Source organism: Glandiceps talaboti, chromosome 6 (genome assembly GCF_964340395.1).
Source record: "Glandiceps talaboti chromosome 6, keGlaTala1.1, whole genome shotgun sequence".
Classification (NCBI taxonomy): Eukaryota; Metazoa; Hemichordata; class Enteropneusta; family Spengelidae; genus Glandiceps; species Glandiceps talaboti.
The window spans coordinates 15,856,610-15,873,251 of NC_135554.1; the positions used below are offsets into that span (position 1 = coordinate 15,856,610).

Below are 16,642 nucleotides of genomic sequence, written 5' to 3' on the forward strand. Positions count from 1 at the left end.
AAGATTCGTATTGTGACGAGATATTGTCTTTTCTTGGTAACTTCTTCATTTCATTGTCACTGTCAGACCAGTGTGTCATAAATCATATATGCATTATATGTGAAATGTGAATTTCATATGAATAGTTCATGTATTCCATCTGAGTCTTTTTTCACCAATATTTCAGTAGCACTTTTGTTTTCATTTTAAGCAAATAATATTGTGTATATATGTAGATGTTATTCCCCCAAAATTTTCTTTGTACAGCCAAGGAAAATATGAGTGACTTAAGGGGCTTTGTCACTACGAGTTGCTTGTATTTTCTGGCCGAATGAAGAAAAATATTGGTGAATAACATAAATATACCAACGCTAGTAATATAAAAGAAAATCAGGGAAAGTGATGGCAATTTTGAACATTTTGACTCGTATTTTGGACACAGCAGAACCAGTGACGTAGTAGACACACGTTGTCATGACATGGATGCACTCTGTCATGCCGAGAACAACCGGAATATATATTCCATATTTTTTGTTCAACTTGGCTCATGCATGGTATAATGCAGTTTGTCTATCTTCGACATGTCCTCTCGGTTGTTTTCAAACTATTCTAAACTGATAGAATTCTAACCAAAATCCCGCCTGTCACCAAGGTACTCAGGAAGCTGTCATTTTAGCTGTGGTGAACACCACTTTACTTGTCTCTGACCAGCAACCCAAGAAGTAGCCACCGGTACTCTCATACGAAAACACTAGTTAGGATAATGCAACACTTGTCAATGAAGTAACACAAAGTGTCACTTGGATAAGTAGATGTAATTACTGTGTATCAAACAATGTCACCAGATAAAACCCCAACCTGTTGATTACCTGCCATATTTGTAGTTGTATACTCTCAATGTCTGATTAAATTATCAAGTAGATTTTAAGACTACAGAGGTGTTCTTTCAGTTCCAACTATCAGTTATTTGTAAGGTATCTTAAAAGCAAATTAAACTATTTACTGATATGGCTGATTAATCTAGTGTCTCCTGTGTCATGTACTTGTAATGTCTGCAGTGTGAAATACCAGAATCTGGTTGTATTTATGTATACATTGCCATGTTACCACATGAATGTCGACAAAATCCTTGAAAATGGTGAGCATGTTTTCAAGCCAGTGAACTCAAACTGTGAACACTTGAGGAAATAGTAACTGAAAACAACAGTAAATGTCATCCACTCAGATTCTCAGAAAAATAGAAACAGAAAATGAGTTTAGGCACTGTTTTCTATGCACCCAAAATTACAGGCAGGTTTGCTAAAAACCAGAGGATCAACAAAGCCTTAAGGAGGTAGATTGCACTATAATTTGTAATATTTTGTCTCCTAGGCAACAGTAGTCATAGTACCGATCGTACCTCAAGGGGAGATAAAGTAAGACTACATCTTATCTTGTAGGCTTGTAGTCTCCCACTGACATCGTGCTGTTGAAAAAGGCCAACATGTCGAGGGGACCATGATAGAGATATTGTTTCATAACACATATGTGAAATCATCAATCCAACTGTAAATGTAAAATAGACAAAAAGTGTATTTAAATTCAGTCTAGTATTTATTTTGCTGTAGATAAAATCAAATGTACTTATTATCAGTACATATTTTTATTATTGTAATTGTTCCTCCTAATACAGAATATTATTGTAGTAATGTTGCATTCTTGTTTGGTGTCAGGGGTAGGGGTAAGGGTGAGGGTGGTGGGGACTAAATTCCAAACAAGTTGCAATTCCAGGGGAATATTTCAATTATTTTGTATGAGCTTGATTGAAAGATTACTTTATTACGTGTGTTTAATATTGTATCAAAATGGTGTCTTTCATCCTTAAAATTAAAACAAAATAAAATTTAAAAAAAAATAGAAATAAGAGAGTAGTTAAAGAGAAATGAGACATGATCCCTCAAACCTGAATTTCTTTGTGTTTTGTAATTTAGTTGTCAATCTGTGCAAAGATTAGTTGTTTACAAAACAATATTTGATGTTTTGGAATGTTACATAGACTTATGTGTACAATGCCAAGAAGTACCTTGTTAGTAATTATGAATATGACATGAAAAAACCATTCATTGTATATGCCAATGTATCAAGTAGGCCAAATAGCTAGAAATAATCATGAAAGCTAAGAGAGAGAAATGGTTGCCATGACAATATTACATTTCCTCTTGTATTCACACAAGTGTGTCTGCCCATCTTGCTTTCTTCAATTTAGTATCAGGGAGTTGATAGACCTTTGACCTCAGATTCATGACCCTTGACCTTTCTTTATATAGCTCCATATACAGAGTAAAATTTATGTTGTTTGATAGGAGGTTGAATTTATTTCGTAAGAATAGGGCTGGGTACTACCCATCATTCTTCAATATAAAGTACTATCAGAACTCATGACAAATAATATGGAAATTAGAAAAACAGCAGTGTCTTTGACTAATCCCGCTTTGTATACTAAAATAGACACAAAAAATGTTTTGTTGGTTGACGAAAGTAGAAATCATTGTCTTATTTTACTGTTACAGACTTTGAGAAAATTGTGTATTTTTTTCTAAGCAACTAGTACTCACAGAAAGGACAATATAACAAAATATGGCATTCATCTTCCAATAGTTATATTTATACCAACACTTTCTCCTTCTCCCTCCAAAATACGACATCTTTTTCAGAAATAGCTTTACCAGCATGTCTGCTACCTGACCTGGTTTTCTTTGTAGATGGTGATTGTTTTCTATTTTATGATATGATGGGTTTTTATAGGTACTAGGATGTCCCTGTGTGAAAATAGCACCAGAACAAAATTTGAATAATTGAGTCAGTGGCCATCTGGTGTTTCTGCAAGTTATTCATTTCAACTAAGAGAACACCTGTTTTGTAATTGCTTACACACGAGTACTACTTCCAATTTTGTCAATTTTCAAATTAATATTGATATACTTTTGTGTATGTTGACTATTAAGAGTTGCTTCTGATTGTGAAAAATACATTTCACGTTTTATTTATTACGTCAAAAAATAAAGACATTTGTCCATTTATATTGTAATTCTTGAACTCCAAGGGAGAGTAAGAAACTGTAGGTTAGAGGTAGGGATGTTGAATCTGAGGAAAGGTTACTGTAATGCAATGAATGCTAAAAGACTTGATTAGTTTGTGGATGCAAAATTTGTGACTAATTTTGACTAGTCTAGGAAATGGGTGTCCTTCAGGAGTACTAGTTTTACTTGCACTGCTTATTCAGTAGTGGCTACAAATTACAGAAGATGCAGATTGACAGTTAGAAGGGTTACGTTTTGTTGACTTCATTGTAAAAATTCCAAAGTGAGTTCAGTGTTATTGTGGGTGTCTGTGTGTAAATGCATGCAGGGCAGACCGGTGCATTCACGCAGAAGAAACTTCAAGATTGTTAGGTGCTCCATCATCAACAATGCCGTCAGCTCACAACTAATTTGATTGTTTCCCCGCCTTCTAATTGTTTGGTTTGTTAGCTAATAATGCTAAATTAAGGGCAGTTTTAGCAACAGGGAAAGTGTCCCATGACAATTTCCTTAATTTAGGCAGTGTGAGAAATGTGTGGTTGTATTTACTCTTCAATGAAGCCTTACCGGTGAGACTTCCAGTGTGAAGAGTCTATCAGATTTGCCATTGTCATTTTGTGTCAACTGTTTACCATATTAATGAGGGGCAGTCATTGAGAGTATGGGACGATCTTTAGACTGAGAGTTGCAAAAAGTTGGCCAATCTTGTCCCGTTATTTTGTACCATAGAGCAGAACTGGTGGTGTGAATCCAGAATGCAATCTCAATCTAAATCTAGGAATAACTTCAAATTGTTCAGTGATTCAGAAAAATTGACATTTGACATTTAGTGTTAAAAAAATAGATAAAACAATCCAAGAAAACACGTATCATTTTGCCCATACTTTAAAATTGATATTAAAATTGATGTTAAATGAAAACAAAATCTATAAATTAGAAAATGTCTTGCATGATTCTTAATGTACATGTAGTAGAACATTATGTTTTATGTCATGAAGAAACTGGCATTGTGCCAATCTTTGTCGCATTTTCCCCCATAAACTCCCAGAATGCAATATTTTATATGTCCAGCTGATTTTTGTGAATAATATGTAAATGATCTGTAACAGTCATCGAGAAGTCATGTGACATACATGTGTACATATGTGTTGACTTGCATCATCTCTTGGGCTTCATCTCCTTTCCAAAAAAAGAGTACATTTTTCAAAGAGATTGTTAATTATTGTTATTCTTTGGAATGGAAATAAGGTTTGTTTTTGAAGAAAAAGCAAGTCTGATTAGTGAGATTGAAAAAAAAATCAGTTTTCTTGAATTGCCACAAATTTCACTAACTTTAACTGTTTGCTATCATTACAAAGACAAGCTTAGGTAAGCATTATGAATATACAAATGTATAGCAGGCCAGTGTAGTATTGTTGAATCTGTCATGTTTTAACAACAGGTGTGTAGAAAATGATGACATTTTCATTCATACTCTGTCATAACAGTTTATATGAATGAGACAGAGTTCAAATTATTGACGTCTACCTTTGCTTGTTATCTGTCATCAGTATTTGTCCTCCCCAAAATGACCACTACCATGATAACTAGAAGCCATCAAATTGTGAAATGTTGTCCACAGTGTGCTTCCTTCATTACATTGGTATGTGTTCTGTGTGATTACAATGTGGCTATTCATGTCACACTCTGACAGTAATTTAGGGCTCAATTTATGCATTGTCAAGACTGTATGAAAGGGACCATTACTGGCACAGTATGCCAGCCAGGTATCTCTATCCACAAGTTGACGTGCTAAGTAGTCCTCAGTGTAATTTCCACTAACTGCACCAGTAGAAGTTATATTTCATTTCATTTTGATGAATTTAAATTATTCATCAAGTTTTATATAACTTTGTAGAATTATGATTTTTTTCCCGTTATTCTATGTGTGACTACAAGGACAATGTGAGTGCTCGGCATGTGGCTAATGTCACCCATTGAGATCCTAGTATACTTACTACTATACAGGTTGACATTGACAATATACTTACTTATGCTGCTTGGCTGTTTCAATACTTTTTACTACTGACGAAATGGTACTACTACTACAGACATTGAGATGGGGGCGTTGAATGTCACAGCTTGAAGTAGACCTCTGTCTTTGATGATACACGTGCTTGTAGCTGTAGGCCATAATTTGTTCTGGTGGGACACTTTGCTGGTAGACTGGAAAACAAGAACAGAGGGGTAATAGACAAGATCGTGTCACACTGCTATTTTGATAATGCGTTTGGGGTCCACCTTTATTATTGGTGTGGTCTCACCGGGAGGGCTTTAGATCCTACAATGCTGTAGATGTTAGAAGGACATTGGTATACATGTCCAGCATAGGTTAGTTGTCCAGGGTGGTGGTAAATGATGACTCCTCAACACCTTTGTCTCCATTGAGAAGGAGAAGTCATTCTCTGTTGACGTGAATTATTGCTTACTGGGCCACCTGAAAGGAGCTAGCACATGGCATGTATTTTCAGGATCATTGCGTTTCTTTTCTCTCGACTGTGGTGAAAATAACCAGGTTGTCAGGTGAACACATTCAGCATCTGTAGAAGGTAAACATGTATTCCTATGGTGACGGTCTAGAACCAGTTTGGGATTTCTGACAAAGTAGAAACTTTAAAGAAAAAAGAAGTCCTATTAATCAAAGGTTGACACCTTCGAACACACTGCTATATAAACTTACTGATCACCTGGGCTGACCAGACTAATAAAGAGAGTACTCCTACAAGTGGCTATTGTACCATTTGTGCAATTTCACTATCAAGTAGGGGTAGCATGGCCATTGAAAACGTTCTACGAGAAAGACAAATAAAATCGAAATATTGTGTGCAAGTCAAATGCACCCGTTAAACATAACATACTCTAATACACCTGTTATAGAAATTATTGGGTAAACAATGGAATGGAACGCTGCCAGTTTAGCATGTTCTTTGCAGCAAATTAGCAAACTGTGTTTTATGATATATATAATGCACTAGTTATTTCTTATAAGACTACTATGATACTGTTGAGGACAGAATAGTAACTTCTAAACGATTTGGACTTTATACAATTCAGGAAAGGAAGGTATTCATAGCAAATGTAGAGATGGATTGTTGATTCTAGTACATCTTGAAAGTATTGGATGTATTATCACATTTATCTTGCAGTGATTTGGAAACTTGAAACATATCTTGCCATCATGTATAATTTGTATCTTTAATTTCATCAGAGAGTAAGTAGTTTAGGAATTATATTACATTATATGATGTAGGAATATATGTCATCTCTTGTACATGCAATGTAGCTATTAAACTGAAAAGGCAAAAGAGTCAACAAATCATCTTGTCTCAGCCAATTCTTTCAGTTCTTTAGGATCACTATTAATATTTAAAAAAAATCATACTTTTTTAGCCAATTCTTTCAAAGGGTCTTTGTAATCAAAAAATCATATGTGTTTTAGCCATTTCTTGGATGGTCTGTATAATCAGCAAATGAAACTGTCTCGCCAATTCTTTGGGTAACTAGAACCATAATAGTCTCATAATGTGAAAGTCAATTTTTTTTAATAAAAAGGCTAAAATACTGAAAAAGACTTAGCCCAAACTTATGTCAGATGAAAGGAAAGCGCAGCCTATTAAGTGTGTGTTAAATATTTTATAGAAAAGTAGCAAAGGTGTAGCAAACATTCATAATGAAACATCAAGAGGTAGATATCCTTCAGCATGGAGAATATCTTAAATTACATATAACTTGATAATGGTGGAAGGGAAAAAGTGTGGTTTAAAGCACCTGCCTATAAATACCTCTCTCTCATTGGGTGCACTTTGATATTGTGTTCATAGGAATACATACTGTCGATTGTTACTGCCAACTGGACAAGAAAGTAACCTAGTTTAACTCAATATGTTTGGTTTCAAGTTTACAATTAAACACCACACAACACTTGTAGGTACTTGACCAATACATAGATAATATTTCACTCTATCTGAACATTTTCAGGGGGTGTTGACAAGTACAGGAAGAGCCAACATAATGATTTGAAGGTCCCTCTGCCATTACTTCATGTGTTCTTGCCAAGTAGTAGCATAGAAATGAGTAACTGTCAAAGATGTGTTTGAATATTTTCAGAAGAAAAAAAAATTGTGATTTGACTAAATACAAAGGATCGTTCCACTCACAGAAATTACCTCGATAGAGGTAAAAAGAAAAGATATTTTTATGAATCCCTCAGGGAAAGAGAAATTTAAAAAATCCAAGGATATCATTAATTTTACAAGGGACAAATCAGAGAATCTGGTCAAGGTCTCAGTATGTTCTAGATTAGATTCAACTTGAAAAAAAAGGCTAAGTTTCAACAGAATATGTACATCAAAGCTGTAACCAGTAGTGATGATTGGCAAGCTAACAAAACAACTAAAGTAGCAAGGGAAATCATGTTCAAGGGTTCTGTACATGTATTATTATAGTTAGATCTGGTATCTCATCAGTATACAGAATTCTTCCAAAATATCCAATGCAGAGAGATAGAAAGTGCGAGAGTGTGAATCCGACCTTGACTTCATGAAATATACATAGTGAAAGTAGATTTACAAAAGCAAAGTACTGGAGAACAGACAGAGAGACAGTTCATTTATGACACGTAAGGAGAATTTAATCCAATTTGATGGTTTTTCTCTCATGCTTTTGGTATTTGTTATCTGTTGTAAGAAGAGTACTAGAATACCATCAATTCTATGTGACAGGTGCTCTCTGATTGTCACCTAAGAAATTTAAAAAAAAAGAGAGAGAAAACAGGTAGAGAAAACAATACAAAATTATACCCATGGAGGTTGTGTTTGTAAATCTACAGATACTTCAGTAATTTTGGTAAATCCATGTGCTATAGTATTGATTATACTAACATTTGCAGTTATATGACTTTTTTAACAGTTTTTCAAATACTGTATTTTTGTTTTCTTGTATGTTTGTTTTGTTTTTCCTGTCAGTTGTACAGCGCATTGTGATTATTTTTAAATTTTAATGTAATGTGTTTTTATAAGAAATGAAGATTATGATTAAGGTATGCCTTAAACCATAGACCTTGGAGGGGATTAAGATCCATGCCTAAACCTGCACTAGCTGCAACCGGGATATTTTTTTCTAAAAATAACCAAAGATATATTCAGTAAAAATTGGTCAATTATTTATAAAAAAGACTTTGTATCTGTTAATTAGTGGTCAATGTTATCCATAGGTAGTGTAGTGGTAAGTTTAAATCTTGAGTGAAAGCACCGTTTTGAATCTGTCACCATGTGAAAACTGCACTAGTTTGTAACTGTAGTAGCATTTTAAGATCAGACACCCACAGTATATTCGCTGAAGATTGATAAACTGCCAATAATTAGGCATTGTACATGTTAATCAGTGGCTGATATAATCCAAAAACCGTACAGAAACAGGATGAAATCATGATCGCCATTGAGAGGGCTCTTAGTTTAGGGTGCGGACCCAAAAATCAATTTGATTTAATTTGTATGCAGCTACAGAAATACTTGTATCCACAGGTAATGCAATACTGTTCACAGTGTATGATATTACAAGTAAGTTATTATACCTAACAAAACATTTTTTTTTGCAACTTTCCAGTTACAGCTACTACATCTTTGAATAGATTTAGAGGCTGAGAATTAGAATTCAAATGTGGGTGGGTGGGTGGGTGGGTGGGTGGGCTTGTGGGTAGCAATTGTCTGGCAGAGTTGTAGAAAAAGTTGGTTCCAAGATAATGAGTCCATGATGGCTCAACTGATATGATAACAGTAATGTTAGAATGTTTGCCTTTAAATTCCAAATTTATGTGTTTCTATGGTGATGATTGATTAGATTTATTGCAAGTCTAAATTTACCATGAAACTGCAAGTGCTGATCAATAAATATGTCTGTAAATGGTACAGGAATTTACAGGTCCTCGCTATCTTCATTGAATTTTTTTCAGAAAATAGGTCCAAACTAAATGAACAGCGATAACCCCTAAAAATGAAATGGAAAAGTATAGTAGATATGGTAAATAAAGCAATTTGAGACTTGATTCATCTTGGTCAGGTTTTAATTATATTTGATTTTCTCTTTGCTGTAATATTTGTGGGTTTTGCTTTGCTGTGGAACATGCAGTGTTCGTACATGTGGAAGTCAGTCATAACCAGGATTCTGCCTTTGTTGTACAGTGGTAGTACAGTGGTAGTAGATATAAAAGTCAGTCATGATATGTGTTCAATACAGGCAACCAGGATTCTGCCTTTGTTGTACAGTGGTAGTACAGTGGTAGTACATATAAAAGTCAGTCATGATATGTGTTCAATACAGGCAACCAGGATTCTGTCTTTGTTGTACAGTGGTAGTACAGTGGTAGTAGATATAAAAGTCAGTCATGATATGTGTTCAATATAGACAACCAGGATTCTGCCTTTGTTGTGCAGTGGTAGTACTAGTACAGTGGTAGTACATATACAAGTCAGTCATGATATGTGTTCAATACAGGCAACCAGGATTCTGCCTTTGTTGTACAGTGGTAGTACTAGTACAGTGGTAGTACCTATAAAAGTCAGTCATGATATGTGTTCAATACAGACAACCAGGATTCTGCCTTTGTTGTACAGTGGTAGTACTAGTACAGTGGTAGTACATATACAAGTCAGTCATGATATGTGTTCAATACAGGCAACCAGGATTCTGCCTTTGTTGTGCAGTGGTAGTACTAGTACAGTGGTAGTACATATACAAGTCAGTCATGATATGTGTTCAATACAGGCAACCAGGATTCTGCCTTTGTTGTGCAGTGGTAGTACTAGTACAGTGGTAGTAGATATAAAAGTCAGTCATGATATGTGTTCAATACAGGCAACCAGGAAGACCAATATCATGTCAGTGATGCTTTGATGGCCAATCTAGTTTGTATTATATTGTTATATTGAACAATAGTTTCAGAATTATGAAATGTGCCTTTCTCTGTTTTTGTGGTCCTGAAAGCCACCTACCTCTCTTTGTTCCCCTTTCATGTGTGGTCCTGGTTTTTGAAATCATTGGAGACATAACATTTTATGCATTATTGGGCATTGTATACTTAATAAACATATTATATCACCACTATTGAAAGGCAGAGAAAGCTGTATGTAGAGCCCTTCAATAAGTATTCAGGAATAGTGGTTGATTTAGCTTCATAATTTTAATGTCAGAATAGGTATTCATTCTGTTTGATATTCCAGGCATGTCTCAGTTCATTCACATAGTCAAGACATTTTTATGACTGATAAAATTGTCGGTTTCAAAGAATTGTCATCTTTTATAACTACACAACAGGTGAATCAATCGGTCTAGGATGACTTCCCTCACAATTAAAAAATCATTAAATCCTGTGACCCGACTAGGATGTGCTGGTCGACACACTTGGAATACAGCCACTCATGTGAATCAACAGTCGATTGACTAATTGTTTATCTATGGGGAATACTAGCAGCTGTTGGAACAGCCCCAGTTAGCTGCATGCTGTATTGTGTCCCATGGGTAAAGTTAGCTTGTTGTCTGTGACTCCCTAATTACATGAAAATGAGAACAGTGAGGGTGGTGGTAGCAGTTCTTTGTCACATGGTCTCATAAAGAAATAAATACAATAAAGTGATGACAGAAACAGTGGGTGGAATTAAATTTATTCCAATGGCAAATTTTCATGGCTTGATATACTTAGATTTTACAATGTAGTGGAGGATGTATGTAAATACAGAACATATTGTAACATATTATTAAATCAGAAATATTGTGAAATACAATCTTTGTTTAGAAATATATTGCTTGAATCTACCATCAAAATTGTACAGATACAGATAGATGTATTTAATAGTTGTATGTGTTAATATAATACATTGGAATTTGGCACACAATTGCCAGTGTCTAAGTTAACAATTTAAAATCTAGCGTGTAATTACGTAGATCACACATGTGATGTAGATAGATTGCGTCTTTTCAGTTCACAGTGAGAATTTAGTCAGAATTATAGTCTGTTCTAGAAGTTGAATAATAATGCCAGGTTGTAGCAAACGAGTAGAGGATGATTGTGTAAGCTGGGTGTGCTTGAATGTCCCTGAAAATAAAGGTCATTCTTCTAAGGGGTCCTCCGCCATCAGTCACCAGGCTCCACCCACATGCCATCCCATAATAATCACCAAGGCTAAATCAATAGAACAGTGAAGATAGAAAACTGATGTTTGGGTCACGACCTTACATATAGTGGAGCCAACGTCAATATAGATGTTGGCGGAGGTGGTGGTACCATAACAGGCCCTTGAGGATCCCTCTGAAATTTAACCACAAGACAATGTGCTATCAGATCATCAACCATGTACTTGAAAAAGACTGTACATTGATAGCGGACTTGTGAAAATTAAATTGATACTTCATACTAGTAGTACCATTGTATTGTGATAGCGATGTGCTTATGCTGTAGTCCAGCATGATTATTTACACAATATTAAGCACTTACTATAAATTTAATGTTTGTGATAACAATTTGTAAAAATCATAAACTCCCATTTATTAGGAGAGATTACTAGTCTTATGGTTCAGTGTATAACAAGTTGTATACATGCGATATTTTCAACCCACTGAAGAGAATGGCTGATATGAAGCATAACAATAGTATTATTGAAGAATATGTTACATATAATATGTCGCAGTGCATTCATTGACTAAATATAAAATATCTCAACAGATACGTTAATAAAGACACTGCAAATAACAGAACTACCACAGTAAGATACAAGTCACAAATCATGTGTAAAATTCAATGGTCAATGGTCTTGCCAAATATAAAATATAAAAAATGTCGGTAAATCGGTTTTGAATAGATGGAAACATTATGTCAGTATGACTTCTGCTTGATGATTTGATGTATACTGTTGTGATATACACAAGATTGTAGAATGCTCTTATTTCCAAAGGATTTTTTTACTTTTATGTAAAATTAAAAAAACAGGAAGTATCTCAATAGAATTCATGTTGGTTTGAATTATATGAAACTGAAAATGGTATCGGTCACAAAAATATCTCTTAAGTTTGGTGGACTTTACTCTGTTGTTGTTAAAACAGTTTTCTGAAAGATAAAACAAAATATGTGAAAAAAAATATTACTAAAATATTAATGTTGAATGTTTTACTGTTAGTCCTACAAGTAGCACAATTGATAGAATAGAAACTGTCAGTTGGTGAAAAGTAATTGGGATAACTCTTAATTAGGAATATTGCAAAGTAATTTGCTCTTTGCTGTTTTGTAGGAAATTTGACTTGTGTATCACCAGCTCTGTTTTCTGGGGCATGATGGGCAAATTTACAGAAGTTTTCTAGTAATGTTATAGGTACTCCAGTATTATGGTTAAGGCATAAATTGTAAAATTGTGAACAAGTATTAAAATTCCTAAATATTATCAGGGTTCTGATTTAAGACGTAAAAAGATTATATAAAATTGTGTGGTTCTGATTACATTCAATTTTAAAATAGGTGGGGTAGGTAGATTTTTTTATTTTATTTTATTATATATTTTTTTTCATGTGTGAGTGTGTAGTTCAGGTTTTCCATTGTTTTCCAAATGGTCTCTGTGTTGTTTATTTCTTTCTATCAGATGTACAGCCATTACAGATTGGAAGAATAGTTTTATTTTGTCTTTTTAAGTTGATGTCAGTTTCCGCACCCACTATATTGCTTGCGAGACACGATTTTATTCGCAATTTTATTATTATTTTCTCGAATACTTAAAAAAAAATTTTGGGTCGGCATTGAAAAACTAGATGGGGGGTCGGGTAACTGGAACCAAACAACTTTTTTTATTTGGCCTAAATATTTTCTGAGAAGAAAAAAAAAGATATTGTCCTTCACCTGACCTACTTGACTATAAAAAAGGCTGAAGAACCTGCCCTTTGTTGTAGCTATGGTCTGAAACCTTGAGGAAAAGCCAGGCTTTGCTCTCACTTCATTCTAAGTAGTGTGAAAACGGACCAGCTTTGTTGGACACACATGGGAGAATGCTGCCTATCCATTTAGTTGCCTTGAGCCCCTCATTAGTCACATGGTATAACACTAATTGGTACACATCAACAAATTTGTAAATCACTGTGAAGTGTGAAGTAAATAAAGAGAGAATCAAGTAACTAATGGCCTGCTAGTGGTTTACTCAAAGAATATTACAAGATAATTCCAGTCTAAACTGTTATTTTAAGTGCAATTCAACACACAGGGGCTGTACTAACATGTACTATCCTGCTGTGTGAATGGGGGAATTTATTACACTCACTTCACTATATGTGTTGTAGTGTACTGTATATGTGCACTTGACCCATTACTTATTAGTATTCATGTGGCATCAGAGCTGTCTAATTTTCCTCTTCTTTTCATTTCTTATCAATAAAATGTGATGACCCTGAGATTTTTTAAAGGCATTTTTTTCATGGCTCTGACCTACTTCCTTGATCTGTCGACTGGTTTTGCCAATCTGTATAAAATTTATGAGGTTGTGGTGGCTTCCTGTGACACCAAGTATTGCGTAAATGGTTTGATTCTGAAAGCTACTAAGCCAGTCTAGGATTTAGTATCATTAATAATTTCTGTCGTCTGTTATGTGACATTTGCTGGTTTCCAAATTATTGAAAAGTGTTTCTATGCCTTCAAGTGTCTTACCATATGAGGGAGATAATATGTATTATATGTATATGTACAGTATATAGTTCAATGGACAGAGAGAAAACAATTGAGAGCAAACTTGAAGAAAGTTTAAAATCAATCTCATTTTGTGGCTAGAATGTACACCAGAACAGTAATTATTTTGTAAATACATGGAATTACCAGACCTTCTTACAAGTGAAGCTTAAAATCCTCTTTGATTTACCATTTACCTTTGTGACTCCAGATTCTAAGATATGTGAATTTTATAGCCAACCCAATACCTCTACACAAACTATGGAAGAAATTGTTCAAACAACACATTTTCTCAAATTCTTATGGCGTAATCTGTACTTATTATCTGTACAATAAACAGTTGCTTTTATAATTTGAGTTTTAGACAGAAAAATGTAAGTGATGTTACTCTAAATTTTGTTTACAACTGTTTCTGTTAAAGTTTAATCTTCTTTGTACCAGGGTATTTGTTTGTACACAACAAACTACGAGTTGGGAAATTACAGGGTTAACCATAGTTGAGTTGTGAAAGTATTTTGACAATAGTATTATTAACCCATTCAGTACTGAAAACTTTGCCGTCAAAATTATTTGAACAAAATTATTGTTTTTACGTAAGTTTTTGGCATATATCAGCTTCATTTTAGACTGGAATTAAAGAAATGTTACTTCGTAATGAAGTAATATTATTATAACTATGAAAATGTTCATATAAATTGGGTCCCAAAATTATTTAAAATTTGTCTCCAGTCATGAAAGGGTTAAACCATTGCTATCTACCATGTCATCTATGCTAGTATCGATTACATCTTTGTGCCACTCTCGCTCAAAAACAAAACAAAACCACACATTTTCTTGAAAAACTATAACTTTTTCCCATAAATCACATCAGTGTGAAGTACTTAGAAATTTTGTTTCAAGTTAAATATTTTGCTGATGTCTGTTTTCTGTTAAAATAAAAGATTTACAAAATAAATTTAAATATGTGACAGCGGTGTGCATGTCTCTAGAAATCAGGAAAAAATAAAGCAGAACTGGTTATTGTGCTGTCATCGAATAATAAATCTCTTTAAGATTTAAGAAAAACAATCCCCTGTTTTATAAGATTTACTGTTCATTTGTCTTTTTGAGAAAAAAATGAAAAACAACGATACAGTGAGAAAACGTGAAGAAAATTATGAGAGGAAAAAATGACTGTACCAATTACACTGTACGTGATGCTGTATGTTTACTATAAAAGTGTAAGTAGTCAGTTACATGAACTAGGCCAAGTGAGTTAAGTTACATGTGTTTGTGAAATTAAAGACACAAGTATCAATGTATTAACACAGTTAAATAGAAAGCTGGTCAAGTGGTACAACAACGCTAAGTAAATGTCTTGGTGTTCTAACACCATCAAAGTGTTACTTTACAGAACAAGAGATGTGTAACTTTGTATTTTACAATGTTACTAAAACTAGCCAGCATTACAGTGAATACAGTTGTGGGCTTCTATTCTATATCGGTATGCATACAGTACATAGTAGTGTATGCATACAGGTGATATGCCAGGCCTTGGTGATTCCAGGAATAGACAGTTGACTGACTGGGAAAGCCTTGACAGTTCCAAAGCAGTATTATGACAAACATGTAGCATAACTTAGTCAGTATCTGTAAACCTAAATGGAAAAGCTGTAAAATTGTGTGTTTGTATTCGTGTATTTGTCTGTTTTAAAAATATTGCTCAGTGAGATTCATGAAAGCACAAAAACAGCAGTCGTCAGTATCATAACGAGAGAAGACAGATATCTATATATGTTTCTACGACTCCATTTTTAGCGCATCGTTTGTTACTTTGTTGTATTGACTTAAACAGTCGTGTGGTTGTATTACACCTACTCGTGTCATGAATACTAGATGTTGAACAATACATGTGTTGTTCATGTGGAAACCTCGTCGCCCCCTACCTGTGAAATTACGATCAGAAAAAGGCGTACAGATTATCCTTCGTGCATTGTATATAAATGTTCATTAGTTCTGTACTATTGGTGTGAATTGTTAGATGTTTGAATGCGTTTAACATCGTACATAGACTTTGTTGTGTTAAAGGCGGATTTCCCTAGTAGAATCGTAACAAGAGAAATAGTGAAAAGATGTAAAAGAATTAGGTATAGCCATTGTTAGATGCGTTTTGATAGCCAGTTGTTATTTATAGGGTATGTGATATATACGCCCTATTATGATGTCAGAGAAGGCGGTAGTCTTACTTATATACAATACTCTGCAATTATATCGTTTTCTTACGAAAGGAGAACAATGGAAGCGTGTTAGTGTTGGAAGCTCAGCCGAGTTTACATACCTGTGTTGGAAGCTTAGTGGAGTTAGGTTTTACACATGTGTGATGCTCACTTAGAGTTTATATTTTGTGTGGTTTCTTTCTGTGGTTAGGAGATAAATAGAATACACATATTTAGTCATTTGATCATCAATAAACTTAACAAAGTTAACAAAATAAAACTGACATAATAGAAATATAAGAAAGACTAATGATATTCTCTGCAACAGGTGTATGCATGTACATGTATATACATAAAGTGAACTGAGAGGTATTTGGCCTGGGAGAATACATGAACTTTGTACCAATACACATATGTGTACTATTAAACAGTACTATGTATTAACAATATGCTTCTGAAGTCATAGAAATTCAAGCACTTCGCAACCAAACTTATTTGAGTACTGTATTCATCTGTGCCCTAATGTAGTTCATATCTAGTAAACTTCCTTATAAATATGCCTAGCAATTTGACAAAATAAAAAATTCGGTTGAAACCAAATGTGAATGTGAACATAGATCTACAAGTCACGACTCCAACAATGTCATTGTTATGTAGTCTGGATGCCAACGTGATCT

General features: G+C 34.3%; 1 protein-coding gene and 1 long non-coding RNA gene across 5 annotated transcripts in view; one reads left to right on the forward strand and one right to left on the reverse strand.

Annotated features, from left to right (window-relative positions):
• The window catches only part of LOC144436487 (single-stranded DNA-binding protein 2-like), a 104,283-nt gene that overhangs the window by 20,495 nt on the left and 67,146 nt on the right, over positions 1-16,642 (forward strand). The window lies entirely within an intron of this gene.
• Positions 10,753-16,642, reverse strand: part of LOC144436488 (uncharacterized) — a 48,246-nt gene continuing 42,356 nt past the window's right edge. For both annotated transcript variants that reach the window (XR_013480964.1, XR_013480963.1), the window contains one exon: positions 10,753-11,379. This is a non-coding gene — a long non-coding RNA (uncharacterized LOC144436488). The remainder of the gene's footprint in view (positions 11,380-16,642) is intronic.